The following is a 17,049-nucleotide window of genomic DNA, read 5'->3' on the forward strand; positions in this document are numbered from 1 at the left end:
CACCCATGGACTGCACTTGCTCCTGCCCAACAGCTCTTCTTCAGACAGTGTTTAGGAGGATTTTAATATCACAAAACCTGTGCAAAGTCAGGAGAGGCAATAGTACAATAAAGGCATTTGACTCCCAGCTAGGTGATAGTTGCTTTGGGAAAAGTTACTGGTCATTGTTATTCCCTATACTATTTTACCCAAAACCAGTCTCTAGTTAGCTTTGTGGCATCTGCATTTCAGGTCTGTTTAGGTCCTGGCTCTAGCTATTTTTATTCCAATGCACAGTTTCTCTGCTTTAATTGCTGATTTCATGTATATCCAAGCATCAAGAGAATTCTAACTATGGTTTTTTCTACTTCAGTTACACATCCAAAAAGCTGTTCAAAAGCAGCTCCTTCAGGTCTGTATATATGCATTGCAGGAGAGGAGCCTACAAGAAAGATGGAGAGGGGCTTTCACAAGAGCATGGAGTGACAAGAAAAAGGGGAATGGATTCTAACAGAATAGGTCAGACTAGATTAGATGTTAAGAGGAAGTGCTTTGCTATGAGGGTGGAGAGGCATTGGACTAGGTAGCCCAGAGAAGCTGTGGCTGTGCCATCCCTGGAAGTGTTCAAGACCAGGTTGGACAGGGCTTTGAGCAGCCTGGTCTGGAGGGAGGTTCCCTGCCTATGGCAGGGGGGCGGGAACTAGATCATCTTTAGGGCTTATTCCAACCCCAACCAGACTATAATTACATGAGGATTCTTTGTATAGTGAATACATACATACCTGCAGATATACACGTCTATTATACTGGCTCTCTGCACAGAAATTTATTTGGTATGGCCCCCACCTTGCCGTAGGTGGCTGGGGCTGTGAGAGCCAGCTCTCATGCAGCTACATTTGCTGATCAGTTAAGTTCACATAAAGAAAGCACAAAAAAACCCTCATCCCAATAATTTCCTGCAACAGACGTTTTTTACTAACAAGGGAAAACAGATTTGGGCTGATAATTGCTTTTGTAATGTAACAAAATAATAAAAATAGTATGCAGTATACCTATTAAAGACTCAGACTTGGGGCAGGAATAATTCCATGAAGATTCAACTGTGACAATTTGTGATGTGGTAATTACCCACATTTGCTGGTGTCTTGTTTTAAGGAAAGAAACATTTCTAGTTTCAGCAGGTGCCTGAACAACTCATAGCACAGTATGTAGAGGAAATTAAGTGGGGCTGTTAGGCCTGGCATCTCTGCCGGAGGCTGCCCTGGGGTATTTTTAAAATCTGACTTATGAGTATTGATCATTAGCAAGGCCATGCAGGCAGCTCTGCAGCTGCCACAGAGCAAGCCACTGGGCTCACAAAGCAACTGAGCCATGCTGAGTCCCTAGCACAGTCTGTCTGCAGCACAGAGAGGCCTGGCTCCACAGCCAAGCTGTGCAGCAAAACAACCTGCTATCAAGGGTTGGTTAAAAAAAACAAAACCCTTGATAAAAGAGAAAAAAAAATTAAAACATCTTGCTTGTAAAATCCAACACACAACATTCCTTCCAATTTCTGCTTTTCCATTTTTAATCTGTTTTCCCAACTCCTAGGAGGAAGCTTCACTAGAAAACCAGGTAATACAGGCATATTGGGAGTGCTGCAACCCGAGATATTGCTATGAACATTTCCTATGGAAATAAAACCCAAACAATTGCTTTAAGAGATGCTGGTTCTGTACTCCAGGCAGCCTCACAGCTGCAGTTAAAATTGGTACTCTGGTATCAGTATCCAATGGCAACAAATAATAAACCACTCCTTCCCCCACAGGCTGTCCACATTCACACACCCCCAGTTCCACCAGGCTGCCCACAGCCAAACACACTGTGATGCCAGGGATAGGACTAACATGGGGACAGGATTGGCATGGAAGCAGCAAGGGGAGAGTAACAGAACTGGGGTCCTCTGGGCCAAGGTCTGGGTGCTGCTCAGCAGCTGGCCAGAGCACTGTCCATTTTTTAGTAGGTTATAAAACTGCTCCTGCCCACATTCTCTATTTGGGATACAGGCTGGAGCTGTCCAGGTAGAAAAATAAGAAGGATCTCAGTTAATAGCTGTGAAGGAGCACAGAACCTGGACAAATGCGTAAACAAGCCCAGCATTGATAGGTAACAGATATTCTGCAAAAAGCTGAGGAGTGAGAAGTGGGCATCTGCAGGAGGGCACCCCAGCACCTGGGTGTTGCCTCCAGCCACACAGCGAGCCCAGACTGATCCCAAGCAAGTGACTGCCAGCCCATACCTGATAACTGCACATAGGTCTGAGGATCTGGAATTGTTGAAACACCCCCGCTGTTGGAGTGCACGACACAGAAGTCTCTCAGAGTCCTTCAGAGAGAGAAAGAAATGTAGGGTTTGAATTAGACCCTTTAAAGAAGCTGAAATATATAAAGCCACCTAGATATGAAGTAGAAGTGTAACTTTAAGTAAGTGGAGGCAGCAGTTAGTTATAGTTTTAAGTAAGTAGAAATATATCTTAAGTGCTTTAAGAGACTGTGTTAGCTAGTAAGGACCTAAAACCTAGTTTAAAGTTCAGTAACTTAGCTCCAGACATAACGAAAACATAGCAGAACATTGCTTGTGTTTCTAGATAGAATAGATAGAATTATTCATGTAAACAGATAAAGCTATATGCGTAAATAGATAAAATTATATGCATAAACATTTAGGTAATAACTGACACTACTTTCGTATTAGTTTTGTACTACTTTTGTACATTAGAATTATGCTTAGATTAGTTTAGAAACAATGTTTTAGAATTGTGTTTTTAGCTGATTGGTTGTTTTATGAATTAAATGCCCCTGTAATGGGGTGGAAGGAGAATGAAGAAGAAGAAGAAAAATGGCTGTTATTCCTCCTGCTGCTGCTGCTTCTTCTTCTCCATGATCATCATCTTCATCAAGAAGAAAGAAGCCTGCTGCTGCTGCTCCTTCTCAGAACTTTGGACTCGATGCCAGGGACTCTATGCCAGGTAGCAGCTGCTGCTGCTGCTGCAGCTTTTGCTCAGGAATTTATGCTAGAAAGCTTTTAGACAGACTTGAATACATTGAACTCTTTGCCTTCAAGACCCAGCAAAACTGGAATAACAGCAACTTCTAACTATCTACATATGACTGTTTTTAAATCACAATGTCAAAATAGTTAGTATTTTTCCTAGCTGCTAGAGGCAAGCAGTTTCCCTGATCATGTATCACATAAAAATACACCTGTCACCTTTATGACAATGAAGAGAAATTCATAATTGCAACTGGAGTATCTCTAGCAATTCCTCAAACAAGAACTTGAAGCAAAGACTACACAATCATTTAAAAAAGCAGTAAATCTAATTTTTTAAGCCATCCACATCATTTTGAGAAACTAGGTCAGGAGTTTGAACTGACCGCATCTAGCAACAATTTGGGTTTTGAAGGGCTTGCCTAGACACCACAGCACAGGGCATGCTGAAGGAGAGTCCTCTGGGCTACCAAGAGGCAACGTGTAAATTAACCTTCTAAAGAACAACACCAAGGCTGCTGACCCTCATCAACTGCCCTGTGGCACCAAGACTGGAGAGGGCCTCTGAAAGCAGGGTGAGCTCAGCAGCGAGGATGGTTCACCACTCCAGGAGAATGGGAAAGCAATGCCATGCAGAAAACAAATGATAGTGCAGGGATCTTGCTCCATAGATTTGTGTATTGTGGCTGAAAAATAAAACCAGACTGTAAATACAATCAATCTGCTTCTCCACTTGAAATTGCATCTCTCCCTTTGGAAAAGGGGACACTAATGATGATTTAAAGGGTTGTATAGGCACACGTGTATGTGTGTGGAAGGGTTTCTGGGATGAGACTTTCTGATTTGGCAACTTGAACAGAGAAGAACCATGAAATAGTTTTAGAAATAGTTTTAGGGTCTTCATGGGTTTGGGTTTTTTTGGTCCAGATTTAACTTACTGTGATTCAAGAGGGAAAAACTGGTCAGAAGCTGGGACAGCATTCCAAATTCAATTTCCTTCAGGTGGCACAGCTAACACATGCCAGAGAGCCGCAAGGCTTCTACATCAATGCAAGGTGCATTGCAGAGACAGGCCAGAAACGGGGCTGGTGACAGACCCATCTGCCAATCTGCAGCTTAGGATGTTGATCCATCTGGGAGCAAGAGCTGTATGGGAGGCTGCACCTATGGCAACATTCACAGTGGGAAACAGAGGCATCTCAAGGCTGAGCTTAAATGGAGACCCCTCCAATGGGCAGCAGGTGGGGAGTACAGGAGGGACTGGTCAGACCAGTTAAACCTTAGGGTCCTGACACAAATATGCAGATATTCTTTTCTGAAAGCTCCTGGGCCATCCATATGAACCCATCAGCTCAGACTGTTTCTGAGGGGGCTCCACAGTCAGATTTGTGGTGAACACCCTCAGCAATTTGCCTCCTTGAGTTCTGTAGCTGTGCTAATTGGCATTACCCTGAGTGCCCTGACTGGGAAACAAGGGCTGGTCAGCCCAGGGAAAACAGTCCCACTGTTAACCTATGAAGGAGTTTTAAATGTGAGTCCTTTGGCAATCTTTCATTAAAATAATCATTTAGAGCAGAGTTTCCAACAGCTACAAAGTACCCATGAGCATCAATTAAAAAATGTTCCATTAAAAATATTAAATATTCAATTCAAGATAATCTAATTGACATAAATTAGTACTTATGTTTCCCAGCCAGTTTTCCCACTTGGGATCTCATGGAATAAGTTGCGTTTCTGTGTTACAGATTTAGACTAGAGAGCAGCTTGCTGGCTTTTTGGATGGGAGCCTGCCTTTGGGCTTCAAGGGGACATGGTACTATTATGATTTTTACAGGGCTCGGAAAGTCAGCTGTCCAATATGGAAAAGACATTCGAGAGCAGAGTGGGCAGTTTAATGAGCTGAACACCCTTTGCCTTTGTGGGCGTCCAAGGGAAATGGAAATACTAGGAGCACAGCAGAGGGGCTGTGCTGGCACCCTCTTGATTTGACTATTACTTTTAAAGGCCCTTGGGATTAGCGGGTTCGATGGGAGCGGCCGGAGCTGGTGGGGCTGAGCATGGGAGGCGAAGGGGCGCTGGGAGAGAGCTGTCCCCAGTGTCCTGGGGCCATCCCAGCTGTGGCATGAGCAGAGCTTGGCAGGTTCCTCACTCTCAGCAGGCTCTGTACTGCGTCAGGGGGATTCTGTGCCGGGTGTGGCTGCCCTGCCTGGCACCTGCCCAGCCCGAGCACGGCTCTTGGCAGAGCTGAGCTGTCTTCTGTACTTGGTTTCTGCTGTTTGCTGTCTCTGATACCTGCTGTGGGCAGGGTCTAGGCGTCGGCACACAGGGAGGAGTGCCTGCCAGGCAGGACAGCACTCTTCGGCTGCCTTCAGCTGCCATCGGCACACCGAGATGTCATTTTTGTTCCTTGGCCCCCCTGCAGGCTGCTGGCTTTCGAAGCCAAGTCCTGTTTTCAAAACGAGAGATTGGCTTGCTCAGCAGCCAGAAGCCCTTCAAGATGAAAATGCCAGATAAATGTGCAGCGTAAATGGGTCACAGTTGAGAGCTGAGGGAGAGATCAGCCGTGACTTCAGGAGCAGAGAGTCACAGAGCTCTGTGGAGGTCAGAGTGCAGTGACATAGTTACACAGTCCCACTGGCTGCAGCTCTGTGATGCTGTGGAGATTACACATGTTCCAACAGGCTAATGCCTGTGTGAATGCATAGGTCACTACTGCAAATATACAGAATATCCCAATAAAGGCTCCTGGCTTCACTTTTTTTAGAGGGAAACACAAAGTACTGCACAGAGCTGGTTGTAAGAAGGGATTGGGTAGCTGTCTTGTAGCTGTTTGAGGAAATACAAGAGCCCACAATTTCTCTGAACTGTGATGTTCTGAAAAACAAACTTGTAAACAGCCTCTCCTTTTGTATGTTTCCTTATAAAAACAAACAAACAAAAAAAAAATCACAATGGTATAAACCCCACTGTGCTCTGGAACAAGCAGCTTTTGCACACTAAAAGGTCTCTTGGTCTGCTCCTGCCCTGTAACTTTTGGAGAAGGTACCTCCACCTCATATGCAAGAACTTTAGCAAATCTCTTTGCAGTTTTTTTGTCAAGGATGCTAATTTTGGGAGAACCTCCTGAAAGGGGCTTTCACCTGCCTTCCCTTTTCATGGCTGGAATAGGAAGAAATATGCTTCTTTATCAGCTCTATTGGACACCACAATTATCAGTAATTTCATTCCTGTGAGAAAACCAAACAATTATCAGGGCAACAAACTAATGACAATGCCTAGTATCAAAAGAAGCAGCAAGAAGCAACTACATGATTTGCAGCCCACATCCTGGCTAATGCACCTGCCCTGCAACATGCCTGCTGCATTTAACCAAGACTAATTATTATGTAAAGCCTACTTGAGCAAAGTCTATTTTTTATGATGTTCATCAAGGGTTTGAGCACAGTGTTGGATCTGGTGCCAAATAACCCCAGAGCAGCGCAGAACTCCTGCCCTGTGCAGAGTGAAGAGTCTGCAGAAGGAAAACCAGCTCAGCATTGCCCAGCTGACCATCAGTGGGATATCCTGCATCCAGGCATAACCAGAGCCCTTCTTCAGCTTCCTTTGAACAAGGGCCTTGACACCCCTGGTTCATCCTCATGGCCTCACTCTGTGATAGAAATAGGGAAACCAAATAATTGATTGTTAGTTAAGGATGTACATAAGACATAGAATGATATATTAGGAAATATTAAATACAGATCCTCAGTTTTGTGTGGGGCAATTACATCAATCTAGAGCATCCAGAAAAATCTCAGTTTATGCAGTATAACTGAAACAGCAAAGCAGGAATTATACCCATAATAGCCAGCTCCTAAAGATAGTACCTAGAAACCCCAGAGGATGGTGAGTCTCTCTGAAACACCCGGCAGCAGTCACTGGTACACGTTTTAGAACAGGAGTATTACTCCAGCCCAGCAGCCTAGCCTAATTACAGGAGTACTGGGTTTGAAGAGAAGCACCCCTGGCACAGGAAGTGGATTCCCTAGGGAAGACAGAGCATTCCCACCAAGCCAACCACTTGGCTGGCAGCATGGTCAAAACAGGACTTTGCAGAGGACAGCTGGCCACTAGTGAGGGGAGCAACCTGCCAAGCATTTGCTTCAGCCCCGTGAATCACCACTGAGTGAAGGTTTCAGGGTCAGGCTCAGGATGGGAGTCATCCCCTGTTTCCACATGAACAGGTAGAATTAGCATGGACTTGGAGAGGAGTCCCTGTGGAACATGTTTTCCACTAGGAAATAGTAAGTGACTAATGATGATGGCAGTTAACAAGTTAGGAAATAGTGACCAAAGACAGCAGCAGCTCCTCTGAGTAAGCACAGGATAGTGGAGTATTGCCCCGCAGCTGCCCAGGGGGAGGGCTGGGCTCAGGCAAGTGCTGCTCGTGACAGCTGGAGGGCCAGGAATCAATGCTACCAGAAACAATCAAATATGAGGGGAACAAAGTACTATTTACAAGCAAAGAACATATCAACTACAGGTTTTGCATGGCATCTCAATGCCACGGACAACAGAGGAGAGTGGAAGAACTGTCACTAAGGAAGCGTGGATGTAGAGCAGAGAGCAGACTGCCAGAAGATAGGAAATATTCCCCCCTTCAGATCAAGGGGAGCTTGCACTCCCCAAGGGTAGAAATAATGCAGCTGATTTGCTGCTTTGCTGACAACAAAGCATAGCTTGTGCCTGTGGGACTCAGTACGGCCTAAATTACTTTTTCCAGGGACAAGTTATTTGCAGAACTGACATAACCACAAATGAATACACAGGGTTACTTTAATAGCAGTTTACCCCAGCCACATTTGTGCAGCTTTTTTAAATCTCAACATGCTGTTAACATGTGTATCAAAGGACCTGGAGTGACATCACCGGCTGGGTGACAGCTGCTTGGTCATATCCTCCCCAGTCCCACCACACCAGGGGACTGACAGGGCACAGGATATGCCTGTGCTGGGACAGCATCAGCATTCTTCCATGAGCTTTCCACAGGGTGTTGCTAGCTGCATGGATTCAGGGAACTCTGCTCAGACAAACGAAGGATGTGTCTCTCGTTACGCTGTGGTCTGACGCACCCAGAGCAGCTGCTTTCCCGAGAAGCAGGATGGTCACACTGTCACACTCCCCCGCTCCCTGCCTGTCCCTCACTGCCCTTGCATCTAATTTAGCAGCTGTGCAGCTGCTGTGGAGCTGGATGAGCAAGCTGGTCAGGCAGGAAACTGTTCTTTTTTTGGTGGATTTGTTTTCCACAGAATCAGATCACTGATCCAACTTAGCCTGCAGCCACCCAGATGCTAAACAAGGGTGACAGGGAAGAGAGGGACACACTGGTGAGAGATGGCCTGAGATACAGGAAGGTGTGGCTGACTGACATTGAGGTTCAAGTCCCTCATCACCGCTTTGTCATACTTTTCCCTTTAGATTCCACATCCACCTTGCTTTGGTGCATCTTCACAAGGAATGCCATCCATCTGGAAATGGCATTCCTGATTTTCTGCCACCCCTTCCTTGATAACCCAATGAGACTGGTCACGGGGCAGCACCTCAGGAGATATTTACAGACTGTAGAGGGCAGCTGAAATGGATATCACCAGCAAAACTGTGTGGTGGTGTTCAAACAGAGAAGGGACATCTCAGGTCATTCATTAAGAAAGAGAAGGGCTGGTTGGCTGGTTTAACATCCAAGAAATAATTTAATTTTACAGATCACCTGAGCACCTACTGGTGTAAAATTGGAGGTACAAGGTTCAATTATGGCCTGGAAATAATTTTAGTACATTTATAACGTGACCTGACCTGAGTCACTGGTGTAATTCAAATGGGCAAAAGTGTCAATGGACAAAGCTGCTCAGAACATTACCATCCTTTTCCAAAAGCAGCTTACCTGGCTTCCAAACAGGGCTGGAAAAGCACTGATGGAAATTCATATCTTCCAGCAGTACATCTTCATTTATTTAGTGGCTTTCTGATGACGAGCAGTTTCCAGAACAAGTAAAACTCATGCTGTTATGGAACAGGATACACTGCCTACAGTGTATTGATTTTTATAAGGAAAATATCAGACTACAAATCTGCTGCCAGGAGATTGTTTTAAGTGATTTAAGTAGCCAGTTTTTTTTCCCTGCTTTCACTAAGCAGTGATGCCTTCCCAAACTAGTTAGGACCATACTGATTTACTCAAGGATCCAGTATATTTGAGAGGAGGGTTAGAACTAACTTACTGTGTTGCTGCGTCTTTCTTCCTGCAGAGTTTATAACTATTCTGCCCCTCTCAGGCACTATTCATAACACAAAAAGTGGTTTACTGGCAGCAGGTACAGCTCAGCCACAGCAGCTGAAGCTGATGTTATTATTGACTGTAGTTACTGGTTACATTTTGACTAGGGCCAAACAGTTTTAATTGAAGCAAGCACTTTAACTGCTCTTGCTTGAACAGCTTCAACTTGCACCTAAATTTGCTCAAGTTTCAAGGAAATTTTATTTACAGCACATGTATGTTCCTAACTAATCAGTATTTCCTACTTTAGTCTCTCCCAGAGAGGCAGAGATGCATTACTTGAAAATGGGGTTGAAGTAAGGCTCCCTGATGCAGTTTCAGGAATGCCAAAAGACTTGGATAAACTGACGTAGCAGATTATTTCCCTTTCCTAGAGCCTGAAGACTGATGATAATGATTTCTATTCTTGAAGTCTTCCCCAGCCACCGTTTCTATTTACTGCCATACTGCAGTATTACAAAACTCAGGGAATCCTTTTCACCCACATTTTCCCCTTGGCAGGAGTAAATGACATCAGCAATACCAGATATCTTTTTCCCTCCATCATCCTTTTATGAAGAAAGAACCCAATCTGTCCTTGATCACTAAGAGCTGGATCTGATGTACAGAAAATAACTGTGAGACCTTGGAGCCACGTTTCAAACCAGGTTTCTTGTTTGAAATGTCTTTGAAATGTAACTTTTCCTTATCACCAAATGATGGCTGTTGCTAACGGGCACATCTTGAGCCGCAGCACAGCTTTCTTTCCATTAACCTTGGCAGCTGCCACCTTCCTCCCAGGAAGAGCATCTGGTGTTTTCCAAAATAGATTCCTCACACAAGCAGCATTTATATTTCCCAATTAACCTTTCACAAGAAGTCAGGTTTTGTCTGAAACTGGTTTTGGAAGCTCAGCTAACATTACTTCAGTCACATCACACCTGCAGTAATGCCCTCTTGCTTTCTTCCAAGGCGAGGATCAAGCACTCCAAGACCTACAGCTCTGCTGGCAAGTCTCAGCTTCAAAACTTTCCTTCATAAAATCATAGAATGGTTTGGGTTGGGAACTTTAAGATCACCTCATTCCCACCCCCCGCCATGGGCAGATACACCTTCCACTATCCCAGGCTGCTCCAAGCCCAGTCCAACCTGGCCTTGAACACTTCCAGGGATCCAGGGGCAGACACAGCTTCTATGGGCACCCTGTGCCAGGGCCTCCCCTCCCTCACAGTAATATCTAATCTAAACCTATTCTCTTTCAGTTCAAAGCCATTTTCCCTTGTCACTACATGCCCTTGTAAAAAGTCTCTGACACAAAAGGCTAACAGGTACAGCTCTTGATTTAGACCCAAAATAAAGCACAGTGAGTTACATTCCAAGATACCAGAGCACTCTGGAGGTGGTTTAAAGCATTTTTCTTTCCAACTGGTGTTATGTAATAAATCCAAGTTATTAATTTATAACTAGGTCTGGTGCCCCCTTGGCACCACACCATTGAAATCATTACACTCATTTCAACGACTGACCATATACATCTATCTATCAGCTAGAGCTTGGAGAGTAGTTACAATCTGTAAAGTCTGTGTTTAAAATACAAGTGTTCGTTAATATTAAAATAAAACATATATGAGATTGCAACTATTTTGAATAAATAGATATCCCCCTCAAGTTTAGCCTTTCAGAAAAGCCTGAAATGCAAATCAAGCAATCAGCCACAGAAGCATTAACTCCATCTTTTCTCATTGCTCCATCTGACCATGTGTACAGGGATTTCATAAGCATGCAGCTAAACACATAGAAGAGGGAGTTATTTATTTTTTTATTTTTAAAATTAAAGCTGTAAAGACAAAAAAAAATTGAAGCAATGCAATACTGGGTGTTAGGAAAGGCTCATCAAAGGGCACAAGAAACTAAATAAATTTAAATGCATACATTATACTTATGCTTACAATCCTTTGATATTCAAGACTAACCAACACTGTTTCAGGAAAAAAAGTATTACCCTGGACATAAAAGGGGAGGTTTTGTTCTGCAACATTAAGCACAACTGTTGTACTAAGTTCTGGGCCATTAATTTTGAGTTAATTGGGCATATGTGCAAACTCAAAGTTGCCACTTAAAACCTAGCCTCTTGAAGAAAAGCTTGCCACATTTTCATAGCCAGTGCGGTGTGATGATGGACAGCTCTGGCAGCAGAGGCACCTTTCATCCTGTCCTGGAGCAGCCCCAGGTTGCTTTTCTCTCTACTCTGCCTGCTGTTAGCAGCCAACATCAGCTTTCCAGCTCTGCAGATTTGTGGGTTTTCCTCCAGAAAGACATTTGCTGAGAAGTTGTGCCTGATAAATGGTGACCATGTTTAATAATTAAAGTATGGGGAAAAGGCGAGTGACACAAAGATCTTTCAGCTTCCCGGGTGCCCAGTCACCTGCAAGGGCATGTGAGAAATGGAGATGAGAAACCTCATTTTGGGGACAAATACAAAGAAATAAGAAAATCCACCCTGGCTTTGACTTGACTCTGCCCTACAACAAGGCTGGCACATTTTTGTTACAAAAAGAGAAGTTATTGCTGTATCTTTCTTACTTCTCAAACTAAAATGAGGCCTTTTAAACAGAGTATAGGATTTTGCTAAAAAGAGATAGTTGGTATAAAGACTGGCATTTATAAACATCAGCGTAACAGAATCTTTTATCCAAAATATCCTCTCAGTCCCTTAGTCTGGGAAAATATGAAGCAATTCAATGAGGTTACAGTGATGACTTGATTTACTGGGAAAAAAGGGATTCAATTCTTTCCACAGTTCCACTAACATTTTTTTCATCAGAGAATTTGCTGGAATAATAAATGTGAAATAAAATAAGCCAGAATATTTTGCCCATAATAGAAATATTTAGGTGCTGGTACCCAGCTGTCTTTTCCTTTCCTTTTAGTTTAGACTATTCAGGGAAATACATTAAGCTAAAATGGACTTTCATATGGAGTAAGGTTCCAGGAATACAAATATTCAGGAATCACTTTAAATCTAGGACAAACCCGAGCTAACTCTAAAGCAATTTCCTAACACTAGATCTTATTTTATTGCCATACATTACTGGGAGGAGGTGGAAAATAGAGAGACGTACAAAATGCCCAGGAGACATTAGAACAGCTTTCAAAAGCAATTTTAGCTTCCCTTCACTGCAGCTAGCACTTAAGAAAAATCCCGTTACCACAGTGGACAACTTTCCTTTTCAGAGATTTGTTTCCCACAGAAAAGCCCATGGGAAAAGGACGAAAAGCAGAAAGCCCTGGATTGTGAAATCAGACCAATGTTCATCTCCACACTGCTCTGGGAGCTGGCAGAGGGTCTGTCCTCAAGAGGGATTTCACACCTTGTACCCCAACAGCCAGTTGGGGATACAAGGTGTGAAATCCCTCTTGAGTTTTGACAGGTTTTAATATTTTAAGCCAAGAAAAAAAGTGGCAGAGGGGCCTGTTTATAATGTTGCAAATAGTGCAGAGGAGTTTAAAAAAAAATCAACAAAACAAGCCCTCCCTGCTTCACACAACGCAGGAAGTGTCTGGCACCCAACTACATCTGCTGGGAGGCACATCTAAAACAAACAAGAGAGAACATGTCCTTGCACAGTCTGTAATTAAACTCTGGATCATCCAGAGATTGAAAGTATCAACAGCTTTAAGATACGACAGGTTAGATTAAAAAAAAAAGAAAAAGAAAAAAAAAGTAGGCTGAGTGATTACTAGAGCTGATGGCCTGCTTGCAACAAATGTCCAAGCAGTGGTTTGCTGCCACAGCGCAGAGAGGGATCATCTTATCTTTGCTCCCTTCAGCTATCCTAAGGAAAATAAGGACCCAAGTTGTGTGCCACTATGCAGAGTCCCCCTAAGAGTTACAGGGATCAGTTGACATGTGGATCTAGGGACGGGTTAAAGCAAAGTTGAAAAACTTCTCAGACTTTTGCTGAGGTTGTAACCAGGACATAAGAGCGTCGTATTTTCTATGTCTTCCCTGTACACTCTCATAAGCACACACAGCTGGTAGTGCCAGCTGTGAATTCCGCAAGCTAAGGAAGGGGCAAAAATGCAGCCATCCACAAAGGGTAAAAAAACCTATGTGATTAAAAGTTCTCTTTCTGAATTATCACTGCAGGAGTCCAGGACAAGCTTATTTAACATCACAGACAAGGACATGCACTCTAACAAGAAAGTACTTGCCCAGCTTTATGTCAGGGGAATGTTTCTATTTTATAACAATGTTGCTTGCACAGCCAGGGCTTGAAGAGCACAGCACAAGGCACTTTAGAAAGAGGCAAAGCCAGCACTATGCTGCAAAAAAGCAGTCTGAAAATCATGCACTATTGTCAGAGACTGGAATGCAGTCCCACCGCAGCGTAGCTGGGGACTTCCCATCTATATTTAGGGTGTTGCAATGCCACCCTTTCGCCCACACATCCTCACCCCCAGCAGGATGCCAGCTCTGGCATTCCTTGCACAGAAAAGGAGCAGGTTCTTGCATCTCCTTCCATAGCGGTGTCACAAGGATCAGTATTTAGTTGGTGTGCGAACACATGGCAGAACTTGGTGGCTGTCCATCACTTCCACCTTATGCGGTTGAGAGAAAGATTAAGGAGTGACTCAGAGCTGTCACACACTTGCATGCACACGGTGTTAACCTGTGCCATTCCCACAGGAGCTGTTTGCACGGCTCCCGCATCCTGACCCGCCGGGTGGGCTCTGATAACCTCCTGCGCTGACAGCCACACCAGGATGGTTAACAAGTGCTTACACTTTACCTGCACGTTCCCCCGAGCACAGAGGGGTTATTTACACCGCGGTAACTGTGCACATTCCCATGCTTGCAGCCTACAGGAGCAGGGACTCACTTCCAGTCCCCATCATCACACACTATAGAAAGGTGCACCCTTCACTGCTCACACATCATTCTGCACAAAATCAAAAGGAATGTTTGGTTTAAAAATAGAAACCTGATGCTCCCTGCTTGTTTGCTTTGTTGTTCACATAAGCCAGCCCAAAAAGTAGAGGCGCAGTCTTTGTTCCCCGTCTGTCAATTTAAGGCTTACTCAAACAATTGTCAGACAGCACAAGGCTTTTTTTAGTGAAGCCCTACTTGCACCCAGCACTCCTACACACACTGCTCATTATGCCACTTCTTAATACTTTCCATATCAGTCAGTGCTGCACCCCAGGATACACGTAATGGCATTTGCCTTTCCCTTTTGATTCACTGGGAGATGTCATCGTGCGCAGCTGTGGTGTCAGTGTGGTGGCACTGACAAATCCTCATGTCACAGCTTCCTGAGCAGAGCAGTAAAAGCAGGGCAGTGAGGAAATAACTCCTTGCTGTTACTAGAGCAGTGGCAGAAAACAAAGAGGCATGCTAATTAACTGGCTATTCAGTGCTAGAGTGAGATTATTTGACAAGGTTTGGGCAAAGAAAATGGAAAGTGAAAGTTTAAGACTTAAAAGCACATGTTGATCAAAAGCACATTGAACTTGGGCAGCATTTTTAACTTCTCTGGTGTCCTTTCTGCTTTATGGGAGCTATAAGCTATTGGAGCAGTTGCTTAAATATAAAACTAATTCAATTTTCTTTTTAAAACATATCTATAGCATTTGTGGTTGCAGAGCAAAGGCTGAAATGTGACTTCCAAAAGCACAAAAGACTACAAGGCTAATAACTTACACTTTCGTCCCCAAATCCCCTTTTTTATTATTTAAGAGATCTTCTTCTTTCTTTTTAATTCTTATTGAGTGTTTAGGACTAAAATAAAATGGTGCCATGCCATTGCCTTTGTCTGGAGCCCCTATTGCTGCAGCACAGAGAATCTGCTGGAGGGTGATAGAGTCACCACTGTGGAACATTTAAAAATTATTATTTAGACCTAGTTCCAGAGGGCCAGAGCCAGACTTCTGGCAGCATCTTCTTAAAATAGCAACAGTTTTACCGGGTTTATAAATCTAAGTACCATGTATGGCCATAACCCCTCAGCCAGAAGTAGGATCCCCCTTTGATGTATGAACCTAGTGCTTCAGACTCCAAGAATCAAATGAAACTGACGAAATACAGGCACATCATGAAAAAACCTATGGTCAGACAACAGAAGGGATGTACGAGCATGGAGCTGTGCACAGACCCAGAAACAGGCACTGGATTATTGCTCATTCAACACCTACCGGAGTGTGAGCACCAAGGGTGAAAGAGCCCCTGGTCTCTGTACTGGGGACAGACACATGCCAGCCCTGCCACCAGCAGCAGGGACAGCAGTTCCCAGGGGCTCGAGGGGCAGGAGGACCAGCACACACTGCTGCAAGAGCAGGCAGGAATTGCCTCCATGATGGCAATGAGTGATTGCTCAATTAGCAGAGAAACAAAACAGGCTGCCACGTTTGTCACCTCTCCAGGGAGTGTTGCAAGGCCTGTGCAGCCTTTGCAGCAACAACTTGTACTTAATCCAGTACAATCAGCATGAGGTCCCAACAATGAGGGATTTGGGGGTTTTTGTTGGTGAGGTTTTTGGGGGTTTTTATTGGTTCTTTTTTGTTGTTTCTGTTTTGGGTTTGTTTTGTTGTATTTTTTTTTTTGTTGGTTGGTTTGGTTTGGTTTGGTTTGTTTGGGTTTTTTTGCATGTAATTCTAAATGGTTTTAGGGCCTGAAGATTTTCAGGGTTTTTGGAGTGTTGGTTTGCAATTTTTGTTACCACAAGCTGGATACAAATAGCATTACTCACATTTAGCAGCACATTATTCTGGCTTCCAGAGACTACCTGTGGAGTTGGACAGGGAGATATTCCAAATGCTGAGTCAATCGCAGGATAAAGACAGCTCTTTCTTGAAGTAGTTCCTTCCTACTGTCCAGCCCTTACACCTACATCTGTGTGGATATAGGATCTGAGCGCACAGATGTCACTGACCTAAATATGTTGGGCCTACATTTCTTTTTGATCACACATCTTCCTTCCACATTGATGACAGGGCAATAAAAAATTTGAAGAAAGAAAAAATAAATTTCAAGTAGCATTTACGTAAGAGTCCCTGAAACAGCACATTTTTAAACAAGCACTGTGGTTTAACTCTAAACTTGATTGCATCTTTGTAAATGCAAGAGGCAGACAATAAGTAAGCATAAAAAGATTATTTATATTTTCTATCTAAACATTTCAAGAGACAGAAAGCGGATCGGGTAGGACTGGGTGCACAAGAAGTTAATGTACGACAACATTGTTTATAAATAAATTCTCTGAGGAATTATACAAACAACTTTTCTAACACAAGGCTTAAATTCTTGCCATATTTTCCTTAAACACTTTGAGGAGTTTTGATTATTCTTTCAGAAAAACTGCCAGTGTCACATACAAATCTCTGAGATAGTTTAGCAAAGTACTACGAGAAAGGTCTCCAAATGCCGATTTGCTCTTTGCTGCTGGGAGTCACAGAGGAGCTGCTTCCTGGACGAATTTCAAAGTGATTGAAAAGCTTCACAGCAACTGAAAGAGCTTGTTCCTGTAGGACATGCAGACAGCAGTGCTGCAAGCCACTGCACTGCAAGGTAAAAAGACATTTCCATCACCAGCCATGCCCTGCTCAGTGGAAATGCAGGTTTTCTTTTGGGTGCTCCAGCTCTCACACTGTCCTGAAACCACAGAAGGCCTCTGCCTGTGTAAAGTGAATAATTGAGTCCCTTTGATCTGTGCAATGTTTTGCCCTTTTGCCTTTAAACATTAGGCAGA

General features: G+C 43.8%; 1 long non-coding RNA gene across 2 annotated transcripts in view; it reads right to left on the reverse strand.

The window, feature by feature from the left end:
- Positions 1–17,049, reverse strand: part of LOC136560108 (uncharacterized) — a 65,914-nt gene that overhangs the window by 25,870 nt on the left and 22,995 nt on the right. The window lies entirely within an intron of this gene.

Source organism: Molothrus aeneus, chromosome 9, assembly GCF_037042795.1.
Source record: "Molothrus aeneus isolate 106 chromosome 9, BPBGC_Maene_1.0, whole genome shotgun sequence".
Classification (NCBI taxonomy): Eukaryota; Metazoa; Chordata; class Aves; order Passeriformes; family Icteridae; genus Molothrus; species Molothrus aeneus.